Genomic DNA, 15,608 nt, shown 5'->3' with positions numbered 1-15,608 from the left:
TGGCACTCTCATCAAAAGTCAGCTGACCACAGATGTATAGGTTTATTTCTAGAATTGCAATTGTATGCCATTGATCAATATGTCTCTCCTTATGCCAACACCACACTATTTTGCTTACTGTAGCTTTGTAGTAAGTTTTAATAAATAGTGTGAGAACTCCAACTTTGTTCTTTTTTAAGATTTTTTTCACTTACTTTGGTCCCTTGTAATTCCATATGAATTTTAGGATCAGCTTGTCCATTTCTGCAAAAAGTCAGCTAGGATTTTGATAGGAATTGTATTGACTCTATAGATCAGTTTGGGAGTATTGCCACCTTAACAATGTTAAGTCTTCCTATCCGTGAACATGGGATGTCTTTCCATTTCTTTAGGTCTGTAATTTCTTTCAGCAATGTTCTGTAGTTCTCAGCATACAAGTCTTACACCTCTTTGGTTACATTTCTTGCTAGGGGTTTTACTCTTTTTTATGCTATAGTAAATTGTCTTCCTAATTTCCTTTCCAGGTTTTTCATTGCTAGTATACAACAACATGCTGAGTTTTGAGTATTGTTTGACTCTAAGTTCTGGTTTGTTTTTGTTTTTGAGAAGAGCCTGACTCATGCTTCTAAGGTTGGACAGTCCTCATCATTCAGGGACTGTGCATATATTTACTTCTAGTTTTTTTCTACGTTTTTTGGTTTGTTTTGTCTTTTTATACAGTGTCACACTCTGTCATCCAGGCTGGAGTGTGATGGTGTGATTGTAGCTCACTGCAGCTTCAAACTCCTGAGCTCAAGTGATCCTCCCACCTCAGCATCCCAAGTAGCTGCAACTACAGGCCTGTGCCAGCACACCTGGTTAATTCTTTTTTTTAGAGACAGGGTCTTTCTATGTTCCCCAAGCTGGTCTCAAACTTCTGAGGTGATCTTTCCACCTTAGCCTCCCACAGTGCTGGGATTCTAGGCATGAGCCACTGCATCTGGCTACTTTGTTTTTTAATTTTTGATTTCTACGTTTCCTGCCTTTACTCACCAGCACTCGGCATCAGTATTTGACATGAGATGGGACCAAAGCTGGGTTTGCCTGCCCTGTAGAGCTGTGCTGGGCAGCCCCCAGCAAACCCCCTCCGGGACTAGGCGTGGTGCTTCCCCGCTCCCCACTGATCAGAAATTCTCCAGTCTCATCTTGGTACTCTTTGTCCACCCTCTCTTCTCTCTTTTCCAAGGCTTCCTTTTCAAGTTTCTCTTTTTGTCCCTTTCACCTGATTTTTTTCCTTTAGACTATTACCAACCCCCCCCCCCCCCCGCCTCCATCTTCCCTGGCTTTTAAATCAGATTCTGCCTTTGCACATGAGAAGCCCAGCTGGGTGCTGACACAGGTTCTGAGGGATGCTCCCTCGAGGTTTCATCCTCATTGGCCCTTCCACCCAGGCCCAGCGCAATGGGCGGGCGGCTCCGCGAGGCTGGCCCTGTGGACGGCGCTGAGACCAGAATCCACAGCCAAACGCCAATGAGCACAGGACTCCGCCCACCAGCCCCACAACCCCATGAGCCCCGGAAAGTTGGAGCGTCACGATAGTGGGAGGAGAAGCTTTAAAACCGGCACCAATGAAGGAGACGCAGAGGGCAGCCGCGGGCATTTGGCCACATTCTTGTTTTTTCTGGACGCGGTGACCACAGCTCCTAGTGTGCAGTAGGACGCCTGGGCTGCAGCATCCGAAAAGTACGTCTTGAGTGGGCGTGAAGATTGCCTTCTGGGGAGCGAGGTTTAGAACCGAAAGCTGCATAAGCGGCAGGTGCGCTGGGCACCCGGAACGTGGAGTGTGGTCAGCGCGGCCCCGGCAGCTCCTCAGGGCGCGGACTCTGGGCCTATAACATGGGGGGCCCGTCAGTGGCGCCGGAGCAACTTCTCAGAGTGCGGACTCTGGGGCCGAGGCTGAGGTGGGGGCTTCACAGCTGGACTTGCTTCTTCAGCGTGTGCTGCGGCAGGAGGGAGGAAGGGCTGGCCCAGGCGTGAGAGCATTAAGAAGAGAGAATTAGTGAGCCTGGGCCACGTACATGGGAGTCACACCAGTTTCTCATCTGTAAAATGGAGTGAATGCACGAGCGCAGAGGCGTTCTAAAAATCCCGGTGGGGTGACGTGTCAGAGGGGTCCGCGGCGCTGAGGTGGTCACTGAGCGCTTGCTTCTCTTGTGAGGGTGCTGGGTGCTCGGGCGTTTACGGTAGAGCAGAAAGGCTCATCATCTATGTCCTGGGGCAGATGCAGGGAGCGTCGGCAACGTGAGGAGGGCGTGAGGTTTGCTGGCGGCACCCCAACACGAACAGGCTCAGAGAGTGCATCAGGCTCAGAGGACCTCACTTTCATGCAAAAACATCAGACTACGCGACGAGCTCCCAGTATCCCTGAGCCACCCACTCGGAACCCTCAGTCCATCTGCATGTGTGACCCTGAGGTGCAGACAGATGCAGGCAGGCTGAGGTGGGTGCTGACCCTCGCTGGCCAGACCAAACCCTCCCGGGGTCAGTTTTCTTCTCCACAGAGGTCTGTCCAGCTCAAAGGCGCCCCTGAGCTCTCTGCAGCCCAAGGCTTCAGGCTATTTCTAACATTTATACATGAAGAAAGATGAGGAAGTTTGCCCCTGGTGGAAATCTGAGACCCCACACAGACCCTAGATCCATGAGTAAGGGTGGAAAGAAAATTCCATGTATGCATTTTCTCTTTCTAGCCTTAAGTCAATGCAGATTTTTGAAAACTGCCCTTGAAATGAAATGGAAAGAATGTTATTTTCTTCTTTATTAATTTCGCGTGGAGTGGTTTTGAAGCCCTTAGTTCTGGTTTTATTTGAGAAAGCGTCACCATTACAGTCTAAAAAGGAAAGCTTCATGCACTAAAAAGGAGAGAAAGAGGCCAATTCATCAGTAAATCAAAACACCCTAAGGAAGAGTTAGAGAATCCATGTTCTGATGCTTCCTCCTAGCAAGTATTAATTTTACCAATATTTTTCTAAAAACCATCATTTGAGAGATAAAAGACAACCTCTGATTCTAAAATGCTTTCTTCTCAAGGCCTGGCTGGAGTTAAGTGAAGCATTTGAAGGATCCTAGAATAATTTCCATAACTCAGGGGCCCCCAGCAACCAGTGAGACCATGTCGCAGGCCATGCAGAGCACGGTTCAAGAAACACCCATGAGACCGTCCACTACAAACTCTCAGGGGGCTTGCTGATGGCCCCACGCCCCAAACCCTGACACAGTGGCCTTGTCTGAGACCATGAATGCTCAGGGGGCTTCCCGATGGCCCCATGCCCCGACCCCCGACACAGCGGCCTTGCCTGAGACCACAAACGCTCAAGGGGCTTGCTGATGGCCCCACACCCCAACCCCCAGCACAACAGCCTTGCCTGAGACCACACAGTGGCTTCCATGTGAGTTTCGTGGGCTGGATGCCTGGCTCTCAGCCCCTTTGAATGAGGGACCACTGAGTCCCACTGGGTGAGATTGAGACCTGCTGTCCTGCACCCTGGCAGGGAGAGGAAGACCCCAGGCAGAAACTCGTCCTAGAGACAGACTCCCACCACCTGTGTGGACTATCCCAGCCGCCTCCTTCCTCTGTCACCCTAACGTCCCAAAGCTCTGTGTGAACAGATGCAAGCTCAGGCCTGGCTGGATCAATCCACCTGTCACTCCCTGGGGCCTTCACTCCGGTCTCTCATCATTTTCCTTTTTTCTTGGCTCTGCCCTGTCCCCTAGGCGCGTGTGTGTGCACGTGTGTGTGTGTGTGTGTGTGTGTACATGTGGACCTGCGTCTGTCTATATTTCCTCCTCCCTCACAACTAGACTCTAGATTTTAGCAGGTGGAGACATTTTTCTAGCTCTAACTCAGCACAGAATCCAGCTCACACTCAACTCAGAAACATCTGCTAATTTAACTTCCTCTGGCCCTGCAACCACACATGGTGGATGAGGCCGTCAGGTGAAGAGGCTGCAGCCCTGCAGGGCGCCAGGTGGTACATGGCCACCAGGACCACAATGAAGACCCGAAGGCGAGAAATGTGACAAACAGTAGACAGGAAGCCACTAAGATCATCACTGAGAAACAGACAATAGAAGAAAAAAAAAAGGCAATGAAGAAAAACGTTCAGCCTTAGCCAGACATCATCAAGTGCAGCGTTTTCTAGAAACTCGACCTGTAGCCAGTGCACTTTCGTGTGGGTGCAGCCAGCAGGGCCCAAGTCTGGAGGAAGCTCCGCAGGTGCCAGCCTCATCCCGAGTGCGCAGCAGGCCCTCCTCTTACACCTCCTGCCACGTGTGTGTTTCCTAATGACCATGTATCACTTTTACAGCAAAAAGCCACGTATTTGGAAAATTGAGAAGAGGTTAAAGCACTGAAACGCAGTGCGGTGAGGCTGAGAATGAGAAGGATGCATCTGGCAGAGCTTTCCCGAGAAACGACCTGGCATAATGTGTAAGACCTTAGTGTTTCTAACTTTTGACGATATGCAAAGTTTCTTCAAAGATGTATCTACAAATACGTCCATGACAGTGGTATTTGGAACATCAACAAACTGGAAACAACCTACATGGCCAATAACTGGAGGACACAGAAACAGAGTTTGATAAATCCAAACAAAAGGATGCTTTCAATATAACACGATGTGAAATAACCCCAAACATGTATGAGAGCCTTCACCCATATGCGTGTGTGCGTGTGTGTGGTCATTCTATAAATACACATTGAAACTATCCTAATGTATTAGCAGCTATTACCTCTGGACAGTTGCAATCTTACGCAAGATTTTTAAAAAGTAATTTATACTTCTTTTTAATTTTCATTTCCAAGTCTTCTGTGATAAAAGTGTACTGCTTTTAGAATGTGAGAAAAAGCAATAAAAGGCATTTTAAATTGCATTTGTTGTACCTGGAAGCCTGAAGAGGCCCTCCACTTGTTCCCGTGGGCTCACTGTTGGCTTCTTTTTGATGCCACATTCCCTTTGGTGTGAAATGATTTCTTCAGAGGCTGACAACCACGGTTCACATCAAAGAGCATCAGCCCAGACTTGACTGAAGCACAGACTCCAGGAAGCAGCGGTGCGTCAGCAGCTCTGGGGCTGGGGTGTGTTTCTGCACCTTGGCTCAGGACCGGCCACGGGTGCACCTGAGCACCCATGGGAGGGCCCCCCACAGCCACAGCCTCTCAGGGGAAGGACCTGGGCCTCTGACGCAGCACTGGCTCCAGCCAGGAGTCCCAGGTGTGTGGCCTGGGTGCTGAGTCCCCCCTGGAGCCTGGTGCAGCACCGGCCGGCAGGAGCTCAGCACACCAGGTGCATACCCCATGCAGTGATCAGTGGGTGCTGGCAGGCAGACTCCAGCAGGGCCAGGGTCCAGCGGCTGTGGCTGGTGCCTTCCGGCCTGGGCAAGAAGAACATGCTCTCAAATGCCCTTTTCTTGTGGCCTTTGGGAAACAGGTCACATAGGCCTGCAGTGAAGGTGGCCAGATTTAGGGTGGGGTTGAGCAGTGCCTTTCCATGGGGCCTCGGTGCAAAGAATGGCACAGACCCCGAGGCGGCAGGTGCTCTGGCCACCCCATGATCGTGCTCCCAGGTCTGGAGGCATTCAGTGCCATGCAGCACTTTTGAAAGGAACAAGATCCCCATGTTGAGGAATAATCTGCCACCAGCAAAGGACGGGCCTGCTGCAGGCTGGAGCTCCCTGAAGGTGAGATAGGAGTGACACGGCCAGGCCAGGCCTAAGATTCTGATCCACCGGCACCAACCCCGGAGAAACCAACACGGAGGCCTCAGCATGGCCCCGGGGCCATCACAGTGAGGAGAAACTTGGAGGCAGCCCAGTCTCAGGCACCTGCTGGCATCCTGGAACCTTGGCCGGGACTGGGGCCTGTGGTCGGGAGACGTGGGAGGGCCCCGGCTGAGCTGTGAGGGCTCCTGGACAGGAGGGCAGGCTCCCTGCCGGGGCAGGATGGGAGAAAACGCCTCCTCTGTCAGCCCAGCAGAAGCCTTGGGCCACAAGTGGTGAGAATCACGGCCAGCCCTGCAGGTTCTCAGGGAAGAAACACGATCGGAGCCCCCAGAATCACAGGCCCCCTCGTCGGTCCCCAGCACTGCACACCCACGCCTAGCCACTGTTTTCTTCACCCTAGAATGTTTCCGTTTCTAATTTGGCAAGTATTAAAGAAACCAATGATACATATTTCCTATCTTCCCTCTTCTAGAAGATGTCTTTTCTTTTGGCAGAAAACAAGGGAAAATTAAATCAAGGAAATTTGTTCACAGTCAGAAACTGTCATCTTGAAGTGGCTGTGAACCTCCAGGAAGAAGAGCTGGAGGCCTGGAGATGAGGGGGCTGGCCCTGCCCTGTGACTACAAAGGTGAAAGAGCTGGAGGCCTGGAGATGAGGGGGCTGGCCCTGCCCTGTGACTACAAAGGTGAAAGAGCTGGAGGCCTGGAGATGAGGGGGCTGGCCCTGCCCTGTGACTACAAAGGTGAAAGAGCTGGAGGCCTGGAGATGAGGGGGCTGGCCCTGCCCTGTGACTACAAAGGTGAAAGAGCTGGAGGCCTGGAGATGAGGGGGCTGGCCCTGCCCTGTGACTACAGAGGTGAAAGAGCTGGAGGCCTGGAGATGAGGGGGCTGGCCCTGCCCTGTGACTACAGAGGTGAAAGAGCTGGAGGCCTGGAGATGAGTGGGCTGGCCCTGCCCTGTGACTACAGAGGTGAAAGAGCTGGAGGCCTGGAGATGAGGGGGCTGGCCCTGCCCTGTGACTACAAAGGTGAAAGAGCTGGAGGCCTGGAGATGAGGGGGCTGGCCCTGCCCTGTGACTACAAAGGTGAAAGAGCTGGAGGCCTGGAGATGAGGGGGCTGGCCCTGCCCTGTGACTACAAAGGTGAAAGAGCTGGAGGCCTGGAGATGAGGGGGCTGGCCCTGCCCTGTGACTACAAAGGTGAAAGAGCTGGAGGCCTGGAGATGAGGGGGCTGGCCCTGCCCTGTGACTACAAAGGTGAAAGAGCTGGAGGCCTGGAGATGAGGGGGCTGGCCCTGCCCTGTGACTACAAAGGTGAAAGAGCTGGAGGCCTGGAGATGAGTGGGCTGGCCCTGCCCTGTGACTACAAAGGTGAAAGAGCTGGAGGCCTGGAGATGAGGGGGCTGGCCCTGCCCTGTGACTACAAAGGTGAAAGAGCTGGAGGCCTGGAGATGAGGGGGCTGGCCCTGCCCTGTGACTACAAAGGTGAAAGAGCTGGAGGCCTGGAGATGAGGGGGCTGGCCCTGCCCTGTGACTACAGAGGTGAAAGAGCTGGAGGCCTGGAGATGAGGGGGCTGGCCCTGCCCTGTGACTACAGAGGTGAAAGAGCTGGAGGCCTGGAGATGAGGGGGCTGGCCCTGCCCTGTGACTACAGAGGTGAAAGAGCTGGAGGCCTGGAGATGAGGGGGCTGGCCCTGCCCTGTGACTACAAAGGTGAAAGAGCTGGAGGCCTGGAGATGAGGGGGCTGGCCCTGCCCTGTGACTACAAAGGTGAAAGAGCTGGAGGCCTGGAGATGAGGGGGCTGGCCCTGCCCTGTGACTACAAAGGTGAAAGAGCTGGAGGCCTGGAGATGAGGGGGCTGGCCCTGCCCTGTGACTACAAAGGTGAAAGAGCTGGAGGCCTGGAGATGAGGGGGCTGGCCCTGCCCTGTGACTACAGAGGTGAAAGAGCTGGAGGCCTGGAGATGAGGGGGCTGGCCCTGCCCTGTGACTACAAAGGTGAAAGAGCTGGAGGCCTGGAGATGAGGGGGCTGGCCCTGCCCTGTGACTACAAAGGTGAAAGAGCTGGAGGCCTGGAGATGAGTGGGCTGGCCCTGCCCTGTGACTACAAAGGTGAAAGAGCTGGAGGCCTGGAGATGAGGGGGCTGGCCCTGCCCTGTGACTACAAAGGTGAAAGAGCTGGAGGCCTGGAGATGAGGGGGCTGGCCCTGCCCTGTGACTACAAAGGTGAAAGAGCTGGAGGCCTGGAGATGAGGGGGCTGGCCCTGCCCTGTGACTACAAAGGTGAAAGAGCTGGAGGCCTGGAGATGAGGGGGCTGGCCCTGCCCTGTGACTACAGAGGTGAAAGAGCTGGAGGCCTGGAGATGAGGGGGCTGGCCCTGCCCTGTGACTACAGAGGTGAAAGAGCTGGAGGCCTGGAGATGAGGGGGCTGGCCCTGCCCTGTGACTACAAAGGTGAAAGAGCTGGAGGCCTGGAGATGAGGGGGCTGGCCCTGCCCTGTGACTACAAAGGTGAAAGAGCTGGAGGCCTGGAGATGAGGGGGCTGGCCCTGCCCTGTGACTACAGAGGTGATCAGGCAATCTCATGAGCGTTAACTATTTTTTTTTTGAGACAGAGTCTTGCTCTGTCGCCCAGGCTGGAGTGCAGTGGCGCGATCTCGGCTCACTGCAAGCTCCGCCTTCCGGGTTCAAGCGATTCTCCTGCCTCAGCCTCCCGAGCAGCTGGAATTACAGGTGCCTGCCACCATGCCCGGCTAATTTTTGTGCTTTAGTAGAGATGAGGTTTCACCACGTTGACCAGGCTGGTCTGAAACTCCTGACCTCAGGTGATCTGCCCGCCTCAGCCTCCCAAAGTGCTGGGATTACAGGCGTGAGCCACCGCACCCAGCCAAGCGTTAACTTTTAATGCATTTTATTTCATCAAAGCATTTTCACTCCATTGCATCAATTGCTATGATGTTAAATAAAATGTACCGATATAAAACTTGTCATAGAATTTTTTCCTGTTAATCTGCACACAAAGACATTCCCTCCAAAAGAAGAGGAAAAAAAAAAAAAAAGCCAGGAACTCTCCTCCCAGCTGCAACAGATGCATGCTAGAACCACTGTACGCTCAGAATCTGTTATCTGCCAGGTTGGGGGTGGCTCAGGTGTGCACACAGGGGTCAGTGCCAGGAAGGGTGTCCTTGGGGTGTGAACCTGAGCTGGAGAAGGAAGGCAGGGGAGCCAGCCAAGTGTCTGCTTAGCTGTGGGTGAAGAAGTTACAGCCAGACCTTCCCCACTAGGGCCGATGCTGCAGCGGCCGGGCTGGGACAGATGTCGAGGCCAGGGTCTCCGGACCGGAGCGGCACGGCTGGGACAGGTGTCGAGGCCAGGCTCTCCGGACCAGAGCGGCACGGCTGGGACAGGTGTGGAGGCCAGGCTCTCCGGACCGGAGCGGCACGGCTGGGACAGGTGTCAAGGCCAGGCTCTCTGGACCGGAGCGGCTGGGCTGGGACAGGTGTCGAGGCCAGGCTCTCCGGACCGGAGCGGCACAGCTGGGAGAGCCGACCTTCACTGCTCCAGGGTCCCCAGACGCCCCTCCATGAGCCGCGTCCACCTACTCTTCTAAGTGCTTTTTGAACATTTCTAAACCGCAGAGAAAAGGTGAAAGGATCCCTTTAGCTGTCTGTATTTGGGCAGCTCTTTCCATGATTTTAAAACCCACAGTGAGAAAAACATTTTATGCTGTGACCAGGAACACACAAAACTAACTGCACAGTGTATGAAATGCTCATATTTTCTGTCTATTCCATCTCACTATGAAAACGCAAGTCACATCCACAAATCACCATTTCCAAAACTTCTCAGAGATGAACGTCATGTAGGATATGTGCTAAGAATCAATTCCAGGCCCACCCTGACCCACCACCTGGGACCCCTGGCGAAGGGGTCCCCAGAGTCCCTGGCTAAGTGGCTTCCCATTAACCAGGTGATGAGTGTGATGAGAAACGCGGGCAATGAATCCCTCCACGCGAGGGCGGAGACACGGGTGAGAGCACCCTGCTGGGGGCACAGGAGCCCCTCTGTGCGCCGCACCCAGGAGCTCAGCCAGGAACAACTAGGACCACACAGCCTTTGCCACTGCACTAATCCTATGCAAGAATACATTTGCCTCTTCGAGCTGGAATTTAGTAAAAACTGCTGCCACATTCAGATCAGCCTGAAGGTTTCTGAAGCTACACTGGGCCCCATAATTCTAGCCTTTGATTTCATGTGCTCACTACTCACGTCTAATCTAAGATTTAAACTCCATCGCTTAACTATCTGAGAAGGTTAAAAATATCCAGAAGGCCATTGAACTCTGGGAACTGCCTCGGAGGGCTCCCGGGCCCAGCATGTGCGTCCCCTCCTTCCCGGGCCTGGGTGAAGGGTGGGCAGTGCGGGGCAGGTGTGGCCCCTCCACAGGCCCCGGCTGAGGAAACCCAGCAGGGATGGAGGACCTGGACCTGCTGGACTATGATGTGAGGATCCCCTCGGGGAAGGAGGACGCAGAGCTGGCGAGGCCTGAGGTAAGAGATGTGAGGATCCCCTCGGGGAAGGAGGACGCAGAGCTGGCGAGGCCTGAGGTAAGAGATGTGAGGATCCCCTCGGGGAAGGAGGACGCAGAGCTGGCGAGGCCTGAGGTAAGAGATGTGAGGATCCCCTCGGGGAAGGAGGACGCAGAGCTGGCGAGGCCTGAGGCCCTCACAGGTACCGGTTCTCACACAGTCTCAGCTTCCTTAATTGACAAAGGCAACATAAAGGTCTTCTGCGCTATTTTTATATTACATTTCAATTAGCCTTTTTCTAAACTCATAATCAAATTAAAATACTGCATGGTTTCTTTTTGAGGGAATGTATTACTGATTTTGACACAGGTCAGGGCGTCATCATTCAGTTCAACCCTCTCATCTGACGTGGCGGGGATCAGAGACCAGCAGTTAAAGCCCTGCCCAGCATCTCTTGGCCGCCCCGGACATCCGCATGGCTGTCTGCAGAGGGAGGCTGTCTGATAGTTCACAGTGCCTCAACAGCACGGAGCTCCTCGTGGCCAGACTGTCGGCAGCTGCCTGGCATGGTCTCCCATCACGTGAAAAGGCTGAACCGGCTGTTGATAAGATTTCTGTTAGCAATTCTATGAGTCTGGGTGAACTCCTGGCCCCGCCGGGGACCCATTTTGACTTGACATTTGCTTCGGGTGCCCCTCACTGTGGTTCCCCAAGCAGACCTGTCCCTACAAACCAGCCGGCGGGTGAGCAGAGCCTGCGGGTGCCCGCAGGACACGCCAGGCCGACTGCAACCATAGGCACCAGCCCACCTCCCGTCTGCTCAGCGCCGCCCGCCCGGGGAAGGAACTGCTGAGGCTCCTGCCGGAAAGCCGTGGCTGTGAAGGAGCCAGTGCTGTTTCTCCGACACCAGCAAGGACCCTGAGTGCCTCCCACACGGGAAGGCAGGGTACATGTCTCGTCAGAGGCAGGCTCTGATTCAGCCGGTTTAGGGGGCCGAGATTCTGCCTCCCAAGCCTCATCTGAGGAAGGGGGTCTTAAACTCCCTCAGTCAATGCCCGCCCTCGTTGGGCTCATGCCTACCGGCTGGGCTACCTGATGGCAGCACCCGTTTGTGTCTGAGCGACCTCACTGGCAGCAAGGGCCCCATGGCTCCTTTCCTTACCACCAAGAACATCCCTGACCAAGCGTTAGCCCTAAGATATCCCCATTCATTACAAAATTACCCATCCGTGGACAGGCGCGCAGTACTCAGACACAGGTGGCCGTCCCTGGATGCCCTGCGTGTCCTCGTCCTGCAGGCCCTACCACCCCTCCCGGCCCCCAGAGCTCATGCCTGTCGGCACAGCCCCATCTGCTCCCTTCACTCCCGCCCCCACGCCTGCCAGGGCTGCAGAGAGACGCGCCTCCCACGACAAGCAGCCCTCCGTTCCCGCTGCCCTCCAGGTGCCTGCCTGAGACCCACTTCTTCCAGAAAAGCAGCCCCCAACCATCAGACAAAGGAACAACAAAGCTGCGCAGATCCTCCCGAGACATTCAGAACCCAAGCACCTGCTTTTCACCAGGGCAAAACCCACCACGCTATCGTTTCTGACCGGCCTGTTCCTACCAGCATGACCCATGAGTGGAGGCACCTGCACCTGTGACTATAGCCATGCAGCCCCAGCCGCACGCTGGGCAGAAACCCCGAGTCACAGCTCGGCCACCCGCCCCCCACACACTTCCTGTGCGCCTGGCACAAGCAGGGCTCAGCCAGGCGCTGAAAAGGGAAAGCTGAGCAGCCTCCTGCCTGTGGCAGCTGAGAACTCACTTCCCTCCTTTTCTTCTCATGCCTACAAAAACACCAATTTTTGCCTTAAATTATCGAAATCTCAACATTTAAAACACACTTTTGCAAAGTGGAATCTAACAACTGGCAGTGGCCTTGGACAGACCTGGAAGTTGTTTTTGTCACCTCTCCCCAGGGAAGATGCGGACACAGCAACACTTTGTGGCAACAGTGGATAGTCCCGAGAATGTGACATCTAAGGTGACCTCATCCCCAGAATGTACCACAATGCCCCCCAAATTCCCTAAGAGAGCCCGGCAATCCCATCCCTCTGACTAGGAATTCCTAAGGAAGAACCTTCAGAGGCCAGCTGTGTACCCTGCACCATCCCAGAGAACAGGGGTGGGGGAGGAGGGTCCCCTCTTCCGCGGTTCTGCTTGGGGTCTCGGGAAGCCTCCTGGACTCTCAGCAGAACGAAAACCACTCAGGGCTGAGTCCGTGCCCCTGTGGCATGTGGCCCGCGGGGTCACCCAGCTGCCTGGGCAGGGCTGAGGGTGGAACAGCCTCTCCACTTAATCACTCCGAGATCTCCCAGCTGGGTCAAAATCCATTATTTACAACCTGCCCGGCGCTCACTTTGAGCACACGCGGAAGCCAGAGGTCTCTGCAGGCAGAGAAGGGGGGACCCATGAGGCTCCCGCAGGGAAAGGACTTCCTGGAATTCTCCAGGCAGGTCGAATTGCTCCCAGCCCCTTTGGAGGAGGTGACAGAGGGGTCCCCGCAGCCCCTGCTGTGTGGGGAGACCCCGGGAGCCAGGCGCGCGGGCGGGGGCTCCACCGGTCACTCCGAAATCGCAGGATGCCCCAGGGTCTCCGGGACTTGTCGGTTTAGGGCAACGTTCGGGACGCGGAGCGGGCCCAGTTCACCTGCCGGACGCCCCCTCCGTCCATCCCAACCCGGGAGCCCCGCAGGAGGGACCCTTCTCGTCCCCAGTGACCACAGTCCGGACCCGGGCTGCGCTCGGCGGGCAAGGCTGGGAGCTCCCCGGGCCGGAGGACGGGGCGCATGGGCTCCGGGGTTTGCAGAATTCGCGGCTGCGGGAGCTGGGTCTTCTCTCCCCCAGTTCGGGCCGCGCCCCGGCTGGTCGGAGGAGGCAGAGTAGCGGTGCGGCCGTGTGTCCGAGCGGGAGTGGGGCGTTCATCTCCGGGGAGAAGGGGGACCGGGAAAGGCGCAGCGCGCCGAGCATTCGCCCACACCCCGCCCGCTCTCCGCGCGAGCCGGGTGCGCCCCCAACCGAACCGGGGCGGGCGCCGGGAGAGTCGGGTTTTCCCGAGACCCGCGCCCCTTCCTCGCCTTCGGCTCACCCGGGCTCCCGCAGGACCAGCGCGAATAGACGGGGCGATCCGCGGCCGAGACCTCCATCCACGCGCGCGGCGCGGCCAGACCGGCGAGCGCCTCCGGCCCGACGCCCCCCTCGACTCCCGGACTCTGGGCGCTGAGCAGGAGGGGGAGGCACCAGCCCCGCCCCGCCCCGAGCCGCCCCCGCCCCCTTGGCCGGAACAGGGGGATTCCCAGGTCCCCTTCGACCCTCCCGCGCCCGCGCGCACCGCGCACCCGGAGAAGAAGCTGCGCGCGGAACCATCAGACAGGAGCCCGCGCCCCCCGCCCCACCGCCCACTGCGGCCCCGGCTCCTTCGCCGCGGACCCCCCCACCCCGGCCCCACGGCGCGCTCAACTTTACCTGCGGTCCAGACTCCGCGAGCTCCGGGCTCCGCTTACCCGGCCGGCGGCCTCCTCGGGGCGGAGCGCGGCGTCTCTGGAGCCGGCATCCCGGACTCCGGCGCCGCCCCGCGCACCGCCCCCGTCCCAGCCTTCAGTGGCGCGGCGCCCCCTCGCGACATCCGCGGGTCTCCAGGAGCGAGCCGACCCTCGGCTGGGTTTGGAGCCGGGGCCAAGTCCACTTGGAGGGAGCGCGGAGCCCACCCAGCTGCCCTTGGGGGGCAGGAGGCCCAGGCTCCACTCTGCACACCGCCCCCACCAGCGCACGCCCTGGCAGGGGCACACACGCTCACACTCACACAGGTGCACACTCACATCGGCAATCTGTGCAACTCATACGCTCACTGCCACACTCATAATCACACACACAGGTGCACACACATCGGCAATCCGTGCAACTCACACGCTCACTGCCACACATAATCACACACAGGTGCACACTCACATACTCTCATAACCCCAGTCATTCATACTCACGTACATGCATACACACGCTCATAACCACATTCATCCAGGCACACATGGACACACTCATACACACACGCATGCACACTCACACACAAACACTCTCAATGTCATTCCAGAGGCACGGGCTGCCTCCTGCCTGCTGTGACCACTCCAAAGCAGCCTTTGGGGTACAGGGGAAGAGACGAGGAACCCGGCCCAAGACTCTGGAAGGACAGGACTGTGGGTTTTCAGTCAACAGCCAAGGCACTTCTCGTTGAGCGGATCCCCAGGAGACGCCAGCTGTGAGGACTCCGGACGCTTCTGTGGGATGGATCCTGGAGCCGCAGCGGAGCCTCTAGTGAGTGGATGTTTCTCATTTGCATCCACAAAAAGGAAATGTTCCTCTCCAGCTCCAGCCGGAGCACCAGGTCTTGGAAGGGAGGCTCTTCTCCATGGAAACATCTACCGGATTCAGAGCAGGAGGTGCCTGCACTGCTGCCCCTGAAAGGGCAGAGGCTGCTTTTCTGGGGGGCAGCTGGTGGTTAGCGGAGGCCTTTGAGGCTGAACAGATCTGCCCCTGGGGACATTGCCCTGGGGATCCAGTGGACGTTTGCAGCTGCAGGAGGCAGAAGCAGCCAGGACCCCTTTATCTCAGAAGCCCCTGTTAAATACACTCATTAGAAAAGTAAACAAGATAACTCAGATTGCGCTGTCTGTGCTGGAACGCAGGGGTTGCCCTACAGCTGGTGGTTTGGACGTGGGGGTCTGAAGGGTTTCTCTGACCTCGGTCTGTTCTTCTTGGTCCAGTTCAGCCCTGGCTGCCTCTTTCAGACCCTGCACCTTGACCCAGTCTCTGGTGGCTGTGACCGTGCAGAGTGCAGTCAGCCCATCACCTCCCTTTTGCAGACTCTATATCTACTGATCCAACCAAAATGCTCACCAGCCTTTCCAGGCACCACATCACGTTTCAGACAGCCCTGGCTTGCTAGTCAAAGCTCTAGGTCTGTGCAGTTGTTGGGTTTTTTCCCCCATGATTTTCAGTTACTTGATTCTTTAAAAGTCTAGGTTTTGTATATTACAATTTGTCCCTAGTACATTTTATTTCGGTAGTTTTTATTAGGTTAAACTTTTTCATGAGCCTTGTCAGATGTTTCAGAATCTTAATTCTGTTATGCAGCTTATTAGCTTCCTTCTCATCTGAAGCCATTGGACAACTGCTTAGTCGAGCTGGGCCATCCAAGTCATCAGCATAATTCATGTTTCCAAAAAAAGGGGTCACACCGGCAAGCCCGGGCCCCCGAGCACTGCCTGGACACCAGCTGCGACTCCACGCCCACCCTGCTGATTCATTTCC

The 15,608-nt window shown here is 56.0% G+C and overlaps 1 protein-coding gene across 6 annotated transcripts in view; it reads right to left on the bottom strand.

Moving 5' to 3' along the window:
* KCNG2 (potassium voltage-gated channel modifier subfamily G member 2) overlaps positions 1-14,470 on the bottom strand; it is a 115,390-nt gene extending 100,920 nt beyond the window's left edge. For 3 of the 6 annotated variants that reach the window (XM_034943414.3, XM_034943417.3, XM_034943419.3), the window contains exon 1: positions 13,770-14,470. The gene's annotated coding sequence lies outside the window, so the exon portion shown is untranslated. Of the gene's footprint in view, positions 1-13,392; positions 13,514-13,769 lie in introns of those variants that run through there. The other 3 variants (XM_034943415.2, XM_034943418.3, XM_034943421.3) reach the window with 3 other exon arrangements.
* Between the last annotated feature and the right edge of the window lie 1,138 nt (positions 14,471-15,608).

This window comes from Pan paniscus, chromosome 17 (assembly GCF_029289425.2).
Source record: "Pan paniscus chromosome 17, NHGRI_mPanPan1-v2.0_pri, whole genome shotgun sequence".
Classification (NCBI taxonomy): Eukaryota; Metazoa; Chordata; class Mammalia; order Primates; family Hominidae; genus Pan; species Pan paniscus.
The sequence above is the reverse complement of the archived record's forward strand: the minus strand, read 5'-3'. Positions and strand labels throughout refer to the sequence as shown.